The 10,054-nt window shown below is 44.5% G+C and overlaps 2 long non-coding RNA genes across 2 annotated transcripts; one reads left to right on the top strand and one right to left on the bottom strand.

Moving 5' to 3' along the window:
- The first annotated feature begins 1,506 nt into the window (after nucleotides 1-1,506).
- Nucleotides 1,507-2,821, top strand: LOC142658670 (uncharacterized). The gene is made up of 3 exons (XR_012850147.1): nucleotides 1,507-1,593; nucleotides 2,026-2,390; nucleotides 2,721-2,821. It is a non-coding gene; the product is annotated as an uncharacterized LOC142658670 (long non-coding RNA).
- A 3,048-nt stretch (nucleotides 2,822-5,869) lies between these two features.
- Nucleotides 5,870-6,740, bottom strand: LOC142658672 (uncharacterized). Its single transcript, XR_012850148.1, has 3 exons — nucleotides 6,678-6,740; nucleotides 6,483-6,593; nucleotides 5,870-6,298 (listed from the first exon to the last, which is right to left on the bottom strand). It is a non-coding gene; the product is annotated as an uncharacterized LOC142658672 (long non-coding RNA).
- Between the last annotated feature and the right edge of the window lie 3,314 nt (nucleotides 6,741-10,054).

The following is a 10,054-nucleotide window of genomic DNA, read 5'->3' on the forward strand; positions in this document are numbered from 1 at the left end:
TGTGGCAGCATTTATAGTGTGGCAGCATTTATAGTGTGGCAGCATTTATAGTGTGGCAGCATGTACGGTGTGGCAGCATGTACGGTGTGGCTACATGTACGGTGTAGCATCATAGCAGCGGAGGCCTGTGTCATCATACCAGCGAAGGCCTGTGGCAGCATTTACAGTGTGGCAGCATTTACGGTGTGGCAGCATTTACGGTGTGGCAGCATTTACGGTGTGGCAGCATTTACGGTGTGGCTGCATTTACGGTGTGGCTGCATGTACGGTGTGGCATCATACCAGCGGAGCCCTGTGTCATCATACCAGCGGAGACCTGTGTCATCATACCAGCGGAGGGCTGTGGCTGCATTTACAGTGTGGCAGCATTTACAGTGTGGCAGCATTTATAGTGTGGCAGCATTTATAGTGTGGCAGCATTTACAGTGTGGCAGCATTCACAGTGTGGCAGCATTTACAGTGTGGCAGCATTTACAGTGTGGCAGCATTTACAGTGTGGCAGCATTTATAGTGTGGCAGCATGTACGGTGTGGCAGCATGTACGGTGTGGCTACATGTACGGTGTAGCATCATAGCAGCGGAGGCCTGTGTCATCATACCAGCGAAGGCCTGTGGCAGCATTTACAGTGTGGCAGCATTTACGGTGTGGCAGCATTTACGGTGTGGCAGCATTTACGGTGTGGCAGCATGTACGGTGTGGCTGCATGTACGGTGTGGCATCATACCAGCGGAGCCCTGTGTCATCATACCAGCGGAGACCTGTGTCATCATACCAGCGGAGGGCTGTGGCTGCATTTACAGTGTGGCAGCATTTACAGTGTGGCAGCATTTATAGTGTGGCAGCATGTACGGTGTGGCAGCATGTACGGTGTGGCTACATGTACGGTGTGGCTGCATGTACGGTGTGGCTACATGTACGGTGTGGCTGCATGTACGGTGTGGCTGCATGTACAGTGTGGCATCATACCAGCGGAGGCCTGTGTCATCATAGCAGCGGAGGCCTGTGGCAGCATTTATAGTGTGGCAGCATTTATAGTGTGGCAGCATTTATAGTGTGGCAGCATTTATAGTGTGGCAGCATTTATAGTGTGGCAGCATTTATAGTGTGGCAGCATTTATAGTGTGGCAGCATTTATAGTGTGGCAGCATTTACGGTGTAGCCGCATTTCTAGTGTGGCCACATTTCTAGTGTGGCAACATTTACAGGGATATTGTCTGTCATCCGATCAAATGAGCTTGTGTGGCATCCTATACTGGGATATTGGGTGGCATCATATACAGGGATAGTGTGTGGCATCTTATCAAATGAGCTTGTGTGGCATCCTATACAGGGATATTGTGTGGCATCATACCAAGTAAGGTGGTGTGCCATTATATCAAAGAAAGTTGTGTGGCAGCAGATGCAGGGAGGCATGTGGCAGCGTATACTGTTTTTTATTTGACGTCTTGGGAGAGATATGTATCAACTTTTGTTTCAAATTGTCAGTTATGGCGCCCAAGAGAAGTCGGAAATCCATTGATGACAATAAACCAATAGCAAAACGAATACCACCAACATTTACCCCAGAGGAGAAAGCAAAAAGAGCCCAGGAGGTAAGACTTTGTGCAGTTGATGTCTGTGAAATGCTTCACTGTGCTGTTGGATAGCACGCTGACTCTTGCATTTGTGGGGGGCCAAGCACACCCCCATATACTTGTTTGAATGGAAATCAAACCGGTAGAAAAGTTAAATTTGTAAGCCAACTTTTGGTCCTCCATTACATTACGAATATTGGTTCCTAGATTTTTATTGTCTTTTCACTCACCTTCACCATTGACGTTAGTGGAGCGCACACTATGGAATATACCTATGTTTCGGGTCTCATTTTTAGATGGAAAAATGTAATTATTAGATGTACATGTCCACTCCAAAAATCAATGATAAATAAGTGAATGTCCATCTGTTCCTTTCTGTACTGTTGTCACAATCTGGATAATCTTCACTTACATTGGATTTTATTGTGCCAATTTTTTTGGGGTTTTTAGAGAGCAATATTAGAGCAGGAACTACGAGCAAGGTGTCCCAAATATCAGGATCCAAATATAATTCTTGTACAACAGCCAATGAGAAAACGGGCAGAACAGAGTGCGAGCCAAACTCCTTCAGCGTCCGTGCAACCGGTGGAATCGTGGTGTCAGTGTGGGAACTGCGTTAATTTGCAGACAGAAGAGGAATGCGTCTGTTGCAAAGTTATACGTAATGTGCTAAACAAAATGGAGGAAGATGAGCCGATTAGTTGCATTACAGAGCATCATACTTTTATTGGCACATGTCTGGACAAGGAACAACTGACCCTATGTGAAAGCTATAGATGTTTGGGTCCAACACGTCAAGCACCGCTAAATAACAGGTAAGGAAATTAGTTTGTGTTCCAGTCAAGTTTCAATGATGGTATTGTGATCCTAACCTTATTGCTCAAAGAAATATTATTATGTGTGCTTTCAGCAGCATGCATGTGTCTAATATGTGTCTGACAAATGTTATGTGGTCCCTGTAACACTAGAAGTAAATTTTGTTCTTGTTCCACGCAGCAATCAAACAATGTCTGTCGCTCCAGCGTTTGTGAGCCGTTATGTATTATTGTAAATAATCTTACCATGTCAGGGGTGACAGTATACGATTGGGGTCTGTATAGTGTGCAAATATGATTGCCTAAACATTTTTTTTTTCTGATGTATAGGTCCTTACGGATGGTTGCATACAGAATGTTCACCGTGTGGGTTCACGGTTACCTTGGACGAAAAAACAGGCGTACTATTCCAGCATGTGCAGTTCAGAAAGTCAGAGCAATGTTTCCCGAAGAAAATCAAGTATATGTTGGTTTCAAGCTAGCCACTGACAATAATGCTTCTGAAATGGCCGATTTTTGAAATGTGTTTGTTTACTTTACTATGCTATCTTTTTCAATAAAAAAATTTTTAAAATCCAAACGTTTGATGTTTATTTATTATAATAATTATTAATAATTAAATATTATTTAGAGAAAACTACATTATACCTCATACTACCAAGCCGATCCGACTTTGTGGTCTGTCGGTGGACTCTAGATTGTTCCCGTTTTGTATTATGATTATGGGCCAAAACAGCAAGTTTTGTCCGTGCTTCCATTCCGTCTAAAGAAAAATGTATTCTTTTCGGTCTGTATTTTAGAATAAAGCTGTGGAATACCTCGATTTTTCCTGTATGACAGAAAGATGACAAGTGGGGCAAGTCTTTCAATAATTGTTTATCTTTGACAATCTTTTCAAGCGCATGATAGGCTGCCGATGTTGTTGACATCCAATTGTGTTTGCGATCGTCATCAATGTCTAAACATCTGTGATCACATTGTGTGAGAATGTCCCCCGGGAATTCATGTACATTACAAATATGTTGAAGTACAGAGAGCCATTTTTCCCGCAGCACATCCACATTACCGCAACTAGTACTACAGCAGTACCAAAAATGATTGGTTATTGACGTGATCCAATCAACAATTTGGGAACAGTTTTTTTTTTTACTTGCAGCCTTCAGCTTCTTCCGAATGGACTTAGCATAATGCCATATATCAAATTGATGTCCAATCTCGGGGTATTGTTCACGTATTTTTTTGCGTATGGAGACATGACGGTCTGTTGCAAGAACATACACATTGAGCCCATCTTGAATAACACGGTTAAGACAGTTTTGAAAGGCCAAACTTTCCATAGCCACAGAAGATGTGGTTTGTGTAACCTGAACGATTTCAAAGTCAACAATCTTGTCGCTCTTGTAATCCATCAATGTGTACACACAATATTTTGCATTATGCCCAGGGCTATCACATTGTCCGTCACCAAGGAGACACAATGGTGTTTGTTTGATTTCTTTATGAAGTTCCATTTTTTCTTGTTTCCAGTGAATGTCCACCACTGGAAATAATAATTTTCTTTGGTGACAAAAGAAAGTGGAATGTGAAATAAATTGCACCCCAATCGATTTACAAATGTCAGACATCTTGGCATAGTTCCCACCATTAAATAAAATGGAAGCTGCAATCAGAACATTCCCAACCGGTATCCGATTACACTTCGGTTGACTTTCCCAAAAATAATCATGTCCATTGGGACATTTCCCTTGTAGCGAAAGATAGGTACCTTGAAGGAATTTGACTGTGTTTTCTATTTTGTGGCCACAGAAACACGCGCACTGAGCAACCAGTACATCTAAAGCCGATTCAAAAACCAAAAATTTACGTTCTTTTACTAGCTCTTCATCTGCTGGTTCGGAAAACAAATTTGTTGTCACGTTGTCAAATGATAAACTAGAATCTGGTGGTTCGTAGTCCAGATCTGTTGGATCATTTATGACAGTAGAAGAAACAAAGCTTTCCTCGGGATCCTCAAATATGACTTTGCTTGATGTTTGTCTTTGTAAGCGGGGGGTTGAGAACGTTGATGGGTAAAAATGATCCAACTTCATTGTTATTTGGTTAGCAAAAAAAAGTTCTTCCTCTGGAAACTGGCATCCTGTATCCACTGTGAAGATGTGTGATTGAGTGGTTGCATCTCTTATTCTTTTGAAAGGTGTGTTGGTGGCTCTCGTTGACAATGTCGTATGTCGGGTGTTTGTTGATGCATTTCTTTCGAAAAATTTCCTCTTGACACCAATTTTTACATGTTTCACTCCCATGACTTTGGACATTGACGTTGGTGGATCGTTTTGCATTGAGGTACCGGTCGAAGCGTATGTAATTCTGTTGGTGGATGTAGTAGGCAAAGGCAATTGCATGCATTGTGTTGCACAAGAATAAGTGTGTTCCTCTTCTGTACGTTTCCGTTTAGATGGTGGACACTCTGTTTCCTGATAAGGGAATATCGTGGGAATTGCACTTTCCTTCAGCCATCGTATCTTCTTTTCCGACTTAAAAACATAACAGTCTTCTGCAAAGTGTTTTGAACATAGTCTAAATAAATCTTGTTTTTTCCCATCCAAAATTCGTTGTGAGAGTGCATCTAGATTGTCCAACGATTGTCTGGCCTGTTGGAGCCAAACTTTTATCTTGTCAATGTTGCCTGGGAAAACATGCAGGGTCACTCCTTGAGAGTAAGTAGCTCTATTAGACCGACTGTCACAACTAGAGACAATGCACGACGGCATTTCTATCAAAAAAGTAAATGTAAATATTATGGCATGAGAAAAGATCATTACGGTAATAGCGATGGATTACATAAAGATAGTTGATACCCCGAATGAGGTGTATTTGTGTACTACCATACTTACTATTCCAATTTAGATGTGTGAGTTTGCCTTTTCTAAGTGCAAGAGTAAAACTAGAGAGTTTGTCTAAAATTATATTAACCACAGCGTTTTTGGAAGACATAACATCACATTTGTGGCAGTTCTTGGATCACCGCGTGCAAAGTCACCCATATTTATCACACAAATGTGACCTATGGTGTGTTGTAGATTGTCATGTGGAGAAGTGAGTATTCAACATGTTACATTGTTTATAGGTAACTGTTTGGCACTGGGAATTTACGGTTGACCAAGGCACAAAATAGTGTGTCGTTTTAGACTATCATTGTAAAACCGTCAATAATCTCAGTGCCAGACAGTTTCACCATGTCAATGTTTGAGTATAGGTTTTTTTGGCTGACCAACCCATTTTTTGTTTTGTTTTGTTTGTATGTAATATAGACAGTGAATTAAAGAGAATAGCATTTCTAAACCAATTTTTTTTTATTCATGAAGCCATAACTGCCTTCCACAGTAACACAGAAGAAGTGTTCCATCATGAACACAAATATAAAATTTACATGCAGAACACAAAAAGTTTTTGTTACATAGTCACAAAAATATAGTTCTGTTAAAAAGTCAACATCGACGGATAGGGACCAACATATAAAAGTAGAATTTTGTAGACGGAAATGTAAAAGAGATTTACATTGAAAATACACACATGTCAACGACAATCACTAAGAAGTTATCAGCAGATGAAAAAACCTTGCTTCGTCACATGTTTATGGACCTTCACCAGCAGATGAAAACAACTTTTTTTCCTCATCTCATCATCAAACCGGATCCTTTAGCAGCAGGTGAAAACCCCCTGCTTTGTCACATCATCGAACTGGACCTTCATCAGCAGATGAAAACAACTTTTTTTTTTTCATCTCACCATCCAACCGGACCTTTAGCAGCTGGTGAAAACCCCTTGCTTTGTCACATATTACCACCGTACCTTCACATTGTATTACAGAACGTTTCAGCCAATCATGCGGCATGTCAAAGTTATATTTCCTACAGAAGAATAAAATAAAAAATGTATGAATGGATTGATCAACTTCAAGCGTTGCACTATGCGCAACATGGTCGCTTTGGAAGAATGTCATCCCTGTCTGATCACTCTGCATAGTTTGGCTCCTCTGATGAACTTGTGTGTCATGTATGTTTATATGAACTCCCTATGTTAGGGATTACTTACTTTCTATAATTCGTAACTTATGCTGCTCAGAATGGCCTGTTCGTCTCCACGTTGGTAATCCGCTCTGGTTGCTGCTGTCGTCGTCTGTATCTGATAGCGTTGCTTTGCCTCCTGTTAAAAGAAGTACAATAATATATTTAAAAAAACATAATTTGCAATTATTGTACGTTTAGGGTAGTCCCCTCGCTCCCGCACCTGTTCAAAGTATCTATGCTCCTCGAATACACTCCTCACGGTTGTGTTTTCACTGGCGCGCTCACTCTCCTCCTGGTAAACTGCTGTTCAAAAAGTCACACACATTGTGGGATTAGATAAAGTGATGTACAAATAGCTGCCACACTCTAAATGCTGCCACACTCTAAATGCTGCCACTCTGTAAATGCTGCCACTCTGTAAATGCTGCCACTCTGGAAATGCTGCCACTCTGGAAATGCTGCCACTCTCTAAATGCTGCCACTCTCTAAATGCTGCCACTCTCTAAATGCTGCCACTCTCTAAATGCTGCCACTCTCAAAATGCTGCCACTCTGGAAATGCTGCCACTCTGGAAATGCTGCCACTCTGGAAATGCTGCCACTCTGGAAATGCTGCCACTCTCTAAATGATGCCACTCTCTAAATGATGCCACTCTCTAAATGCTGCCACTCTCTAAATGCTGCCACTCTCTAAATGCTGCCACTCTCTAAATGCTGCCACTCTCTAAATGCTGCCACTCTGGAAATGCTGCCACTCTGGAAATGCTGCCACTCTGGAAATGCTGCCACTCTGGAAATGCTGCCACTCTGGAAATGCTGCCACTCTGGAAATGCTGCCACTGCCCTCCCTTGGTATGATGACACAGGCCTCCAATGTTATGATGCCACAACCTATACGCTGCCACAAGGTATACGCTGACACAAGGTATACGCTGACACAAGGTATACGCTGACACAAGGTATACGCTGACACAACGTATACGCTGCCACAAGGTATACGCTGCCACAAGGTATACGCTGCCACAAGGTATACGCTGACACAAGGTATACGCTGACACAACCTATACGCTGCCACAAGGTATACGCTGCCACAAGGTATACGCTGACACAAGGTATACGCTGACACAAGGTATACGCTGCCACAAGGTATACGCTGACACAAGGTATACGCTGACACAAGGTATACGCTGACACAAGGTATACGCTGCCACAAGGTATACGCTGACACAAGGTATACGCTGACACAAGGTATACGCTGACACAAGGTATACGCTGCCACAAGGTATACGCTGACACAAGGTATACGCTGACACAAGGTATACGCTGACACAAGGTATACGCTGCCACAAGGTATACGCTGACAAAAGGTATACGCTGACACAAGGTATACGCTGCCACAAGGTATACGCTGACACAAGGTATACGCTGACACAAGGTATACGCTGACACAAGGTATACGCTGAGCCAACCTATACGCTGCCACAAGGTATACGCTGACACAACGTATACGCTGACACAACGTATACGGTGACACAAGGTATACGCTGACACAAGGTATACGCTGACACAACGTATACGCTGACACAAGGTATACGCTGACACAAGGTATACGCTGACACAACGTATACGCTGACACAACGTATACGCTGACACAACGTATACGCTGCCACAAGGTATACGCTGCCACAAGGTATACGCTGCCACAACGTATACGCTGACACAACGTATACGCTGACACAACGTATACGCTGACACAAGGTATACGCTGACAGCAGGTATACGCTGACACAACGTAGACGCTGACACAACGTAGACGCTGACACAACGTAGACGCTGACACAACCTATACGCTGACACAACCTATACGCTGACACAACCTATACGCTGACACAACCTATACGCTGACACAACCTATACGCCGACACAACCTATACGCCGACACAACCTATACGCCGACACAACCTATACGCCGACACAACCTATACGCCGACACAACGTAGACGCTGACACAACGTAGACGCTGACACAACGTATACGCTGACACAACGTATACGCTGACACAAGGTATACGCTGACACAAGGTATACGCTGACACAACGTATACGCTGACACAACGTATACGCTGACACAACGTATACGCTGACACTAGGTATACGCTGACACAACGTATACGCTGACACAACGTATACGCTGACACAACGTATACGCTGACAAAACGTATACGCTGACACAACGTATACGCTGCCACAAGGTATACGCTGCCACAAGGTATACGCTGCCACAACGTATACGCTGACACAACGTATACGCTGACACAACGTATACGCTGACACAACGTATACGCTGACACAAGGTATACGCTGCCACAAGGTATACGCTGCCACAAGGTATACGCTGCCACAACGTATACGCTACCACAACGTATACGCTACAACACTGGAAATGATGACACACTGCTTTTGCTGCCACAGGCCTCCATGATATGCTGACACAGGCCTCCCGTATATGATGCCACAGACCTCCCCTATATGATGCCACAGGCCTCCCCTATATGATGCCACAGGCCTCCCCTATATGATGCCACAAGCCTCCCTGATATGGCTCCATGATATGATGCCACAGGCCTCCCGTATGATGGCACAGGCCTCCCTGATATGATGCCACAGACCTCCCCTATATGATGCCACAGGCCTCCCCTATATGATGCCACAGGCCTCCCCTATATGATGCCACAGGCCTCCCCTATATGATGCCACAGGCCTTCCCTATATGATGCCACAGGCCTCCCTGATATGATGGCACAGGCCTCCCGTATGATGGCACAGGCCTCCCGTATGATGGCACAGGCCTCCCGTATATGCCGACATAGGCCTCCCTTATATGATGCCACACATGATGCCACACATGATGCCTATTTCGGCGTTACTTACCGCCTCGCTGTTCCCCCACGGTGGTCCTCCCAAGTCGCCTCGCTCGTCCTCCTACGTCGCCTCGCTCGTCCTCCTCCGTCGCCTCGCTCGTCCTCCACCGTCGCCTCGCTCGTCCTTCCACGTCCGATTCCCTGGTACACCTCGTCCTTCCTTGTCCTCCTCGTCCGACTCGCTGCTCCTCCTCCGTCGCCTCGCTCGTCCTTCCACGTCCGACACACTGGTACACCTCGTCCTTCCTTGGCCGCCTCGTCCTCGAAGTGTCCCCTCGCTGGTCCTGGTCCGCCTCGATGGTCCTGGTCCGCCTCGATGGTCCTGGTCCGCCTCGATGGTCCTGGTCCGCCTCGATGGTCCTGGTCCGCCTCGATGGTCCTGGTCCTCCTCAGAGCGTCTCCTCGCAGGTATGCTCGCACTACAACCTCCTTCCACTGTGTAGTCGCTTTGAAAATGGCGGCACACAATGTAAGGAGGTTTGAAGACATTGAAACCCCTCCCTCTCCTGGCACTTGCCAGGATAAGGGAGGGGGGATTCTGTGAGCTCACTAGAGCGAGTCACTTTTCCCAAAATTTGCAGCAGAAAAGCTATGTGGTTGCTTTACCACATGCAATGCTGAAATTTTGTGAATGGCTCCATCTAGTGACCAGAAATGGTAAATACTCTAAAATTGAAT

The sequence above is a fragment of the Rhinoderma darwinii genome, chromosome 8 (assembly GCF_050947455.1).
Source record: "Rhinoderma darwinii isolate aRhiDar2 chromosome 8, aRhiDar2.hap1, whole genome shotgun sequence".
In the NCBI taxonomy this organism is placed as follows: domain Eukaryota; kingdom Metazoa; phylum Chordata; class Amphibia; order Anura; family Rhinodermatidae; genus Rhinoderma; species Rhinoderma darwinii.